Source organism: Delphinapterus leucas, chromosome 3 (genome assembly GCF_059928025.1).
Source record: "Delphinapterus leucas isolate spDelLeu-1000000601 "Yukka" chromosome 3, BTC_Dleu_Yukka2, whole genome shotgun sequence".
Lineage (NCBI taxonomy): Eukaryota > Metazoa > Chordata > Mammalia > Artiodactyla > Monodontidae > Delphinapterus > Delphinapterus leucas.
Window position 1 is genome coordinate 72,555,795 of NC_143131.1, and position 8,406 is coordinate 72,564,200.

Below are 8,406 nucleotides of genomic sequence, written 5' to 3' on the forward strand. Positions count from 1 at the left end.
GGATCAAATGGTGAATGAAGCAAAATTTTATTTGTAGGGTTCCTTCCTTCCTTTTCTGTAAACTTCCTCTCCCTTTAGGTGGTCCCTATTCCTATCTACTGTCCCATTCTCACAGGTCTTATTTTGCCCATATCCTTGTCCATTCCCAAATTAATGTTAACTGAAAATGATGCCAGATAATTATAATTCTCTGATAGCTGCGTCTTCAAGCCCAATATGCCAAAATTCCTTCAGGATAAAAAAGAATGTACTTCTCAAATCACGACAGTTGGAGAACACTGGGGCACATATATGGCTGAAGACTTGTCTTCTCAGTAAAGGGCTGGGAGCCTGGGGACACTCAGTGTTTCCCCCTTAAATATTTTTATACACGTAAAATAAGTAAAAAATGAACCCCAAGAGCAGATCTGAAGGCAAAAGATGTCACAAACTATAGCCTAAGGGGAGAAATGTGGTCAGGGTGAGGCAAATCACTCCTTTGTTTGATGACATCAGGGTGTTCTATGAAGTTGTGAACTGATTACATAAATTTTAGATTCTCTCTTCCCATCTCCACTTTATACCATTCCACTGGAAGGTCTTGAGTACCAAGACAAGGCCTCAGAACACGTACCCAGGATGACATTTCTTCTCACTACCTTTGAGCTGCATCCTGCTCAAGAGGCTGGCACCTGCTGCCCACAATAGGGTAGTTGCAGATTGGCTTGAGATGACATCTTCCCTGCTGGTGATGATACAGAACTCTTTTAAAGCTAATATTTGCTGACATAGAGTGTTAGGAAATCTTCATGTAAACTTGCTAAGCTTGCACATGTGTAGAGGAAAAAATATGTCAAGAAATAATAAAACAATTTTTGAAAACAATTCATTAAGACAGAGCAGAAAAAGTTATTGTCCATAAACTCACTACTCTAACATGCCAATTGTTATACTTTATAAACTTTCAACCATTTTTCCTGTGAATATTTCACATAATTATAGTCATAACTCATATTTTTAAATTTTGCTTTCTTTTCCCTAATATTATGACATGGTCATTTTCTTATGCTACTAAGCATTCTTCATTAGTTAGGCCGATGTTTTTGCAGGGAGGTTGGGGCTACCTCTTCATTTTTGAATGGCATAGATAATGTTCCATGGTACATCTAAGTGTGTGAATTACCTTCTTGGAGACTTTGGATAAATTTCAATATAGTTCAGCCACTGATTTTAAATATTACTTAGTTATACAGATGCTGCATTGTAGCTTTCAGGGGATTGTTAACATTACCACATTTTTAAATGCATCACAATTTTGCCATTTAATTATACTTAAACATCGGTTTATCAACACTAGTGTTAGAAAGAAGAAAACATACATAAAACATCCAAGTAAATAATCATTGAGTTTAGATTTTTTTGAAGGTTGCTTAGATTCTTATTCTACATATTTTCTGAGACTTTTTTTTTATGCTAAAGAATGCCTGGGCTATTTGCAGCTGTTGTGGCCTGGCCTTACCCCATTAGAGGTGATCTGTGGGAAGAGAAGGAGACAAATTGTGACACTGTCCCTTATCAAAGGACCACACAGTTGTTCGCCACTTTGACTCCATGATGGATAGTTATCTTGAGGTTTGACGGATGTAAGGCTAAAAGTTTAGAGGAAAACAGTGCAGAAGCCTAGTAGCTTCTTGCTATTGACACTTACTTGATAACGTGGGGTTAATCAATCTTCTCTATTGTTTTTAGCTTCAGTTTTGTTTTCTGTTCAGGCTTCATTTTTCCCACCTCATCAGATTGATGTGCCAAAAAAAATTCTTGAGGGAGAAAAGACAATAAGTAACTCTTTTCCATACTATTGATCTCATCAAACAAACTTCTGTTGTTCTGAGTGCATATACTGGGGACAAACACATACCTATTTTCTGTGCATAATGTGTGTATATATATATATATATATATATATATATATAAAATTTTTTAAAAAGTTTTAATCTAATGAATGGTTGGAGAAAGAAAATAGATTTTTGTGATCAAAAGTTGAATAATAATTTTTTTCTTGTAGAAAGACATTATCCTCAAAGTATTTTGTTTGTTTTCTGAGAAGCAGCAACTTATTGATTATTAATCATTTCACTTTCCATGTTTCCTCAATATTTGCCTTAGTTTAGTGATGTGCAACTATTACATACTCCACTGAAATAATTGTTTATTGCAGTATCTAAATATGGTACGTTTTTATCTCATTGCAAAAGACTGATGAATTGTTATAAGACCAGCTGGTTCTGTTGTGCCTGAAACAGAGGTGAATAGAGGGAGAAAGTCCTTGTGCTTTGCATGAAATTTTATCACTCCAATTAGTGCATGGGATGGCAGAATCAAAATTCTTACCAAAAAAATTTTTTTTAATATTTAAAAATTGGTTAGCTTTATTGAGATGTAACTTACATGCAATAAAATTTACCAATTTTAAGGCTGCAATTCGGTGAGTTTTGACAAATGTATACTGTTGTATTACCACTACTGCAATCATGATATAAAACATTTTTATTCCTACTCAGAAGTTCCATTGTGGCCCTTTGTGGTCATTACCGCCACCCTCCCCTTACATCCCCTGGTCCCTGGTAATCACTGGAAAATACAGTTCATTTCATAAGTTTAAATGTCCTCCGTGTGCACAGGCCACGCTAATCTTTTCTTATGTTGTCCCCATTGCAGTATGTGTGCTGCCAAAGTGAGCCCTTACACAGATTTCAGAGGTAAGGTATGACGATGTATCAGTTTGTAAACTTTTTACAAGATTCATTTACTAAATTTTTTAAGATATTATTTCTAATAGTGGATTAGAAATAAACTGTCAGCCCCTTGGAGAAGAAAAGTCAGCAATCCCCAGTTTTGTGCCATGCACAGCATAACACAATACTTGAGATCCTGTCCTGGTTTCATGTCCAACTCGTAACTGTTTTTGAAGCACTGAGGTGTTAATTGATAATTAGCTTTCTTTAGTCGTTTTGTTACCTTAGGAATACTTTTGTTGCTGAGCTTTTGGAACAAGAAGTTGACTAATTCTGTGCCTTAGTTAACCACTTTGTTATACGAAAGCAATAAAGTTCTAAGGCTCAAAGAATTGTTGAAGTACAGTTTTTAAGTGTGGAAGAGAAAAGCAAAGCAATTTAATATACTCTTTGGTTTGGCAAATGACTAAAAAGGAGGAAGCGATAAGTGTGTGAAAATTTCTATATATACCCTTGGCTGACAATTATTTTCCATTATATGTGAAGAGACATTAAGTGTAAGAACATTGTTCATTGTGTACGCATACAAAGCATTCTTATTGTTGGGCAGTATCAGTACACATACACTGTGTGGGTAATTTTAGCCATAATAGATAACCCATTTCAGTTTTTAGATTGAGGTGTTTTTCTTTTTTTAAACTAAAAATGAGTAAGCATAAATGAAGCTAGAATACATGTATGTGCCCAAAGAAGTTGGAGATGAATGAGAATCTATTATAAATATTATGTTGTGTTCATGTCTTAAAGTCTAATATCATTTAGTTATTCACAATCATTTGTATTTGGTTGTTTTAAAGAGGTTTTCTACTAAGATAATATTTTAATATTAATATATCAATATTAAAATATTAATAAGACATGGATATTTTACAGTGTGGACTTCACAACAAATCTAAAAATGCATCACTTGCAAGACTCAAGTTATTTAGTTAAAGATGTGAAGGAGCTGCAGAGTAGAAGCAATGATTTTTGGAGAAAATATGTTTTTTAACTTCTATACATTTTAAATTTTATCTCTGCTTCTTTACCTCTCTCTATTTATAACTTACATCTTCCAAAGAACCCCTAGAAATCTACATTCTCTCCTTGGCAAGTACAAATAGAGGACGTCAGTTAAACAAGAGTGAAAATCTTTCCTGGAGTTATTTGGGAAGGGAATGAAATTTAATTTGCGTTACTTTTTATTTACCTGTTTTGAAAAAGGTTGCTCCCTGACCTTAAATCTCTAAACTCATGGTTCCTAGTGATTTGAGACTAAGAAGAAGCTCAAAGAGTGTTTGAGAACTCCAGAGAAAGCCTATTCCTATTATTTTCCCATTAAAATACACGAGCCTCAAGGGACATGGTTTTATGCAGATAAATGTTGGATAAATATCTGAACTTCTGGGCATTTTTGAACCCATGTTATGAATCATGTACAGTTATGTCAACCCTGATTAGCAACCAAAGTATTTAGCTTTTCATCCATATGTCTGTCTCTTCCAGAGTTTCTTTGTCTTTGCTTTAAGCTCATCTAAGCTCAGTGGCACACATTGTAATCAAGCTCAGTGTTGTAAGGGATGAAAAATCTTGAAAGGTGAACATAACTGCTAATGTTTCATGCAACACTTGGCCTTTGTAGTAGCACTCAGCCATCCAGATCAGCAGGATGGGTGTGAGCTGCATCTGTTCTGTTGCAGTGTCTTTCCTAAACCCAACGGGTGTGCCTGTGGTTCACTGATACCACTTGGCTGGCATGGTTGTTTCATAACCTAAAGCCCTTTCTTATTTCCCTCTTTGCTCCTGAAACCTTTGCTCCTGTGTATCTTCTTTCCTTTTACCCTGACTTTCTAACAGCTGAACTGCATAAATGCCAAGTAGCGACATGAATTCCTAAACAGAAGCTGCCATAAAACATTGCGGCTTCAACCAAGAAACACACATGTAGAGGCACATGACTGACAGGGCTCAAAAGGCAGGTTTTAGTAAATGACAAGTGTGAAGTGCTTATTGTTGCTCCAGTCGATGGAAGCTCATATTTACACAAAAAAATCTTTCACATTTCAGAACAATTCAGTGTAACTGGCAGCTTGGGAAAGAAAAGACTTAAAATCTTAAAGATGAAGAAGACAGGAGGAGTACAGAATCCAAAGCATTCTTTCACTTTGGAATATGTTGGCATCTTTTGATTGGGTTTTAAAACTGGGATTTTGGAGTAGCAGCAGGAAAAGTTGAAATTATAAATTATTTTTGTTAGGAACAAGAGAGAATAAGAGAATGAAAAGAAAGCTGTTCGTCTTTTATTTATTCTAAGCATAATTCCATTCAGTGTTAATTAAAGTCTAAAGAAGCACATTATCCTTTTGTATGTACTCATTGTCATTAGTACAGAAAGATCTATGGTTATCTAGAAATACAGGAAGGAAATATCGTGTGATATCAATCCATTGTGTGTGATCAGCGTTATGATAATTGCTAATAAGATGTCATAGGGCTTCCCTGGTGGCGCAGTGGTTGAGAGTCCACCTGCCGATGCAGGCGATACGCGTTCATGCCCTGGTCCGGGAAGATCCCACATGCCGCGGAGCGGCTGGGCCCGTGAGCCATTGGCTGCTGAGCCTGCGTGTCTGGAGCCTGTGCTCCGCAGCGGGAGAGGCCACAACAGTGAGAGTCCCGTGTACCGCAAAAAAAAAAAAAAAAAAAAAAAAGTCATAAATACATAATTTGAATATTGCTTTTATCAGTTAAAATGATGTTATAAGGTGTTGTCCTAAGAAAGGACATGACATTATTCTGTATATGTCTTATAATAAATTAACAGTAGAAATATTCTGGCTTCTACTGTATTTTTTTCCACCACTTAAATAACAAAAAACTTAATAAAGATTGATAGGAATTGCAGAAAGTACAAATTCCAGACCTTTCACTTTATAGCTGTAAAAATAGGCTGAAAGAGAATAAAGATCCATTCCTTTCGTCTGACAACTTGGTTAGTTATTTATCAAATTCCTTTCTTCTTTCTTTCTTGTAGTTGGTATGGCTTTGTGACTAAGTTCTACTCAGTAAAATGTGGGCAGGTGTGATGTGCTTTACTCCAAGACTAGGCCCATCAAAAACTCCCTGCTTGATTCTCCAGGCTCTTTACCTGTTTGCTGACTCAAAGTGAAGGATTCCGAGGCCCTGAGATGTGGTGTAGTTTTAATAGAGGGGAGTCTAGATCTCTGAATCATTGTGGAGAAGGCAGCTGCCCCACAGCTGTATAGGACTGTTATGTGAGTGAGCAATGAACTTATTTCTTAGGCCATTGAAATTTTGAAGTATATCCATTATATTAATTTGTGTTACTTTAATACTTGCAACGCTACCAACAGCCTAATTGTCAGCCTGTCTTGGAATGGCATGTTCCATTCTTCATCCTTTCTGTTACCACCACATCTTCAAGTGTTCCTTCCTTTTCGGTCTCACTATCATGACTCTGTACTGGACTTGCATCATTTGAACTTCGATTGTATCAAGAGCCTCTCTTAGTTGGTCTCTGAGTCCTTAGTTTGACTCTCTTCTAATTCTCACCATGTACTGACAGAAGATCAATCCTGTTCTGAAAACCTCTGTTGGCTCTTAATTGTCTAAAGCTGTGGTAAAGAATGGGCAGCCTTGGGATGCATATGACCTGTAGACACATTTTGCTTGGCTGATGCCATGTGCTTTTTTTTTTTTTAACTGTGTTGTTAGTATTTAAAAATTGAGAGAATAGAAAACCCCCACATTTCTGTCTTCTCTTGGCAAATAAATGATCCGGCAGAGTTGGGTCCCCATTTTCACATGGAAGCCATCAGCTGGAGCAAGTTATGCGCTTTACAGTTTGCCCTCATCCCCACCTGTATTAGTCAAGATTATCCAAAGAAACAGAACCAGTAGGAGATCTATCTATCTATCTATCTATCTATCTATCTATATATCTCCTATTGGTTATGTATATATACAGAGATTTATTATAAGGAATTAGCTCATGCAGTTACAAAGACTGACAAGTCCCAAGATCTGCAGTTGGCACAGTGGAAACTCAGGAGAGCTGTCAGTGTAGATCCATTCCCAAAACCAACAGGTTTGAGACCTAGGAAGAACCAGTGTTTCAGTTTGAATCTGAAGGCAGGAAAAAACCCATGTCCCAGTTCTAAGGCAGTCAAGCGGCAGGAGTTCCCTCTTACTCAGACTTTTTGTTCTATTCAGGTCCTCCACCCACATTAGGAAGAACAGTCTACTCAGTCTGTGGATTCAAATGTTAATCTCGTCAGGAAACAGCCTCACAGACACACCCAGAATGGTGTTTGACCAAATATTTGGCTACCCTGTGGCTCAGTCAAGTTGACACACAGAACTGACCATCACCTCGTGCCATGGTCCCTAGTGATTTATTCTGCCTGCTTTGCTTAGTTCTGTTACCTATTGTACCACGGGGCATTTGGGTGTGAGAATGGAAAGTAAATTTCATAAAGACAGGGATTTTTTTCACAGTTGTATCCCTAGCACTTAGAACAAAACATAGTAGGCACTTAATATGTATTTATTGCCTAAATCAATAAATTAATGTGACTGTTGTTCTATAATTTAATGTTTAAGTTCTTCATCCAGGTACCCCAAGTTCTCTACCATGGAGCCTCAATGTACTTCTCCAACCTGATCTTCCAGTAGAGGAAGAATAATCAAATCAGGCCATAGAATATTCTGGGAAAGGCCATACTCTCTCTGCCTTTGTCATTTGGTTCTGTTGTTTACCATGAAGGTTCTAGTTGTCTTGGCCATTGTCTAATTCATATCTTTCCTGCTAAGTTCAGCCCATTCTTTTTTCATCTTCAGTGAAAACTTTTTGACCATTCAGACCAGAGTGAGTTCTCCCTTCTCTGAAATCTCATGATACTTTCTATTTGGATCACTCTTACTGCATTTTAGTCATATACTCTTTTATATTGCTATTTAACTTCCAAATGAGTATTCAAGTTCCACCAAGGAGTGACAGCTATTTGTAATCCCTTGTATAAGGCAATGTCCTGAAGGAAAGAGGGAGGCATACTAATGAAGCCATAGCAATCAAGATAATAAGTGAATTTAGGAAGAATGTAATCCATTTACCATATTAATTTCATTGGAATAGTATTTACCACTCCATGTACTCTACACCAGGTAGTATGCTAAGAGCTTTGTGTACATTATCTCATTTAATTTCAAAGCTATCTCTGAAGAAGTTATTATCATTAGCCCCATTTTGCTGTTGAGAAAACAGAGGCTTAGAGAGGTTAGGTGATTTGTCTAGGGTCCCAAAGCTAGGATATCACTGAGTTAAAATTCAAACTTCATAGCCAAGATCTTACTTAAACATCATGAATATTTTTCAGCCAAAAATGAATGAAATCTTGCCATTTGTGACAATGCGGATGGACCTTGAGGGCATTATGCTAACTGAAATAAGTCAGATAGAGAAAAATCCTGTATGATCTAACTTATATGTGGAATCAAATCAAAATGAAACAAGAAGACAGAGCTCATAGATATAGAGAGCAGATTGGTGGGGGCCAGAGGTGAGGAGTGAGGGGGTAGGGAGTGAGTGAAATGGGTGGAGGCAGTCAAAAGATACAAATTTTCAGTTACGAAATAA

General features: G+C 36.9%; 1 non-coding gene across 1 annotated transcript; it reads right to left on the reverse strand.

The window, feature by feature from the left end:
* Window positions 1–2,613: 2,613 nt before the first annotated feature.
* Window positions 2,614–2,721, reverse strand: LOC115801680 (U6 spliceosomal RNA). Its single transcript, XR_004021992.1, has one exon. It is a non-coding gene; the product is annotated as a U6 spliceosomal RNA (small nuclear RNA).
* Window positions 2,722–8,406: the final 5,685 nt, after the last annotated feature.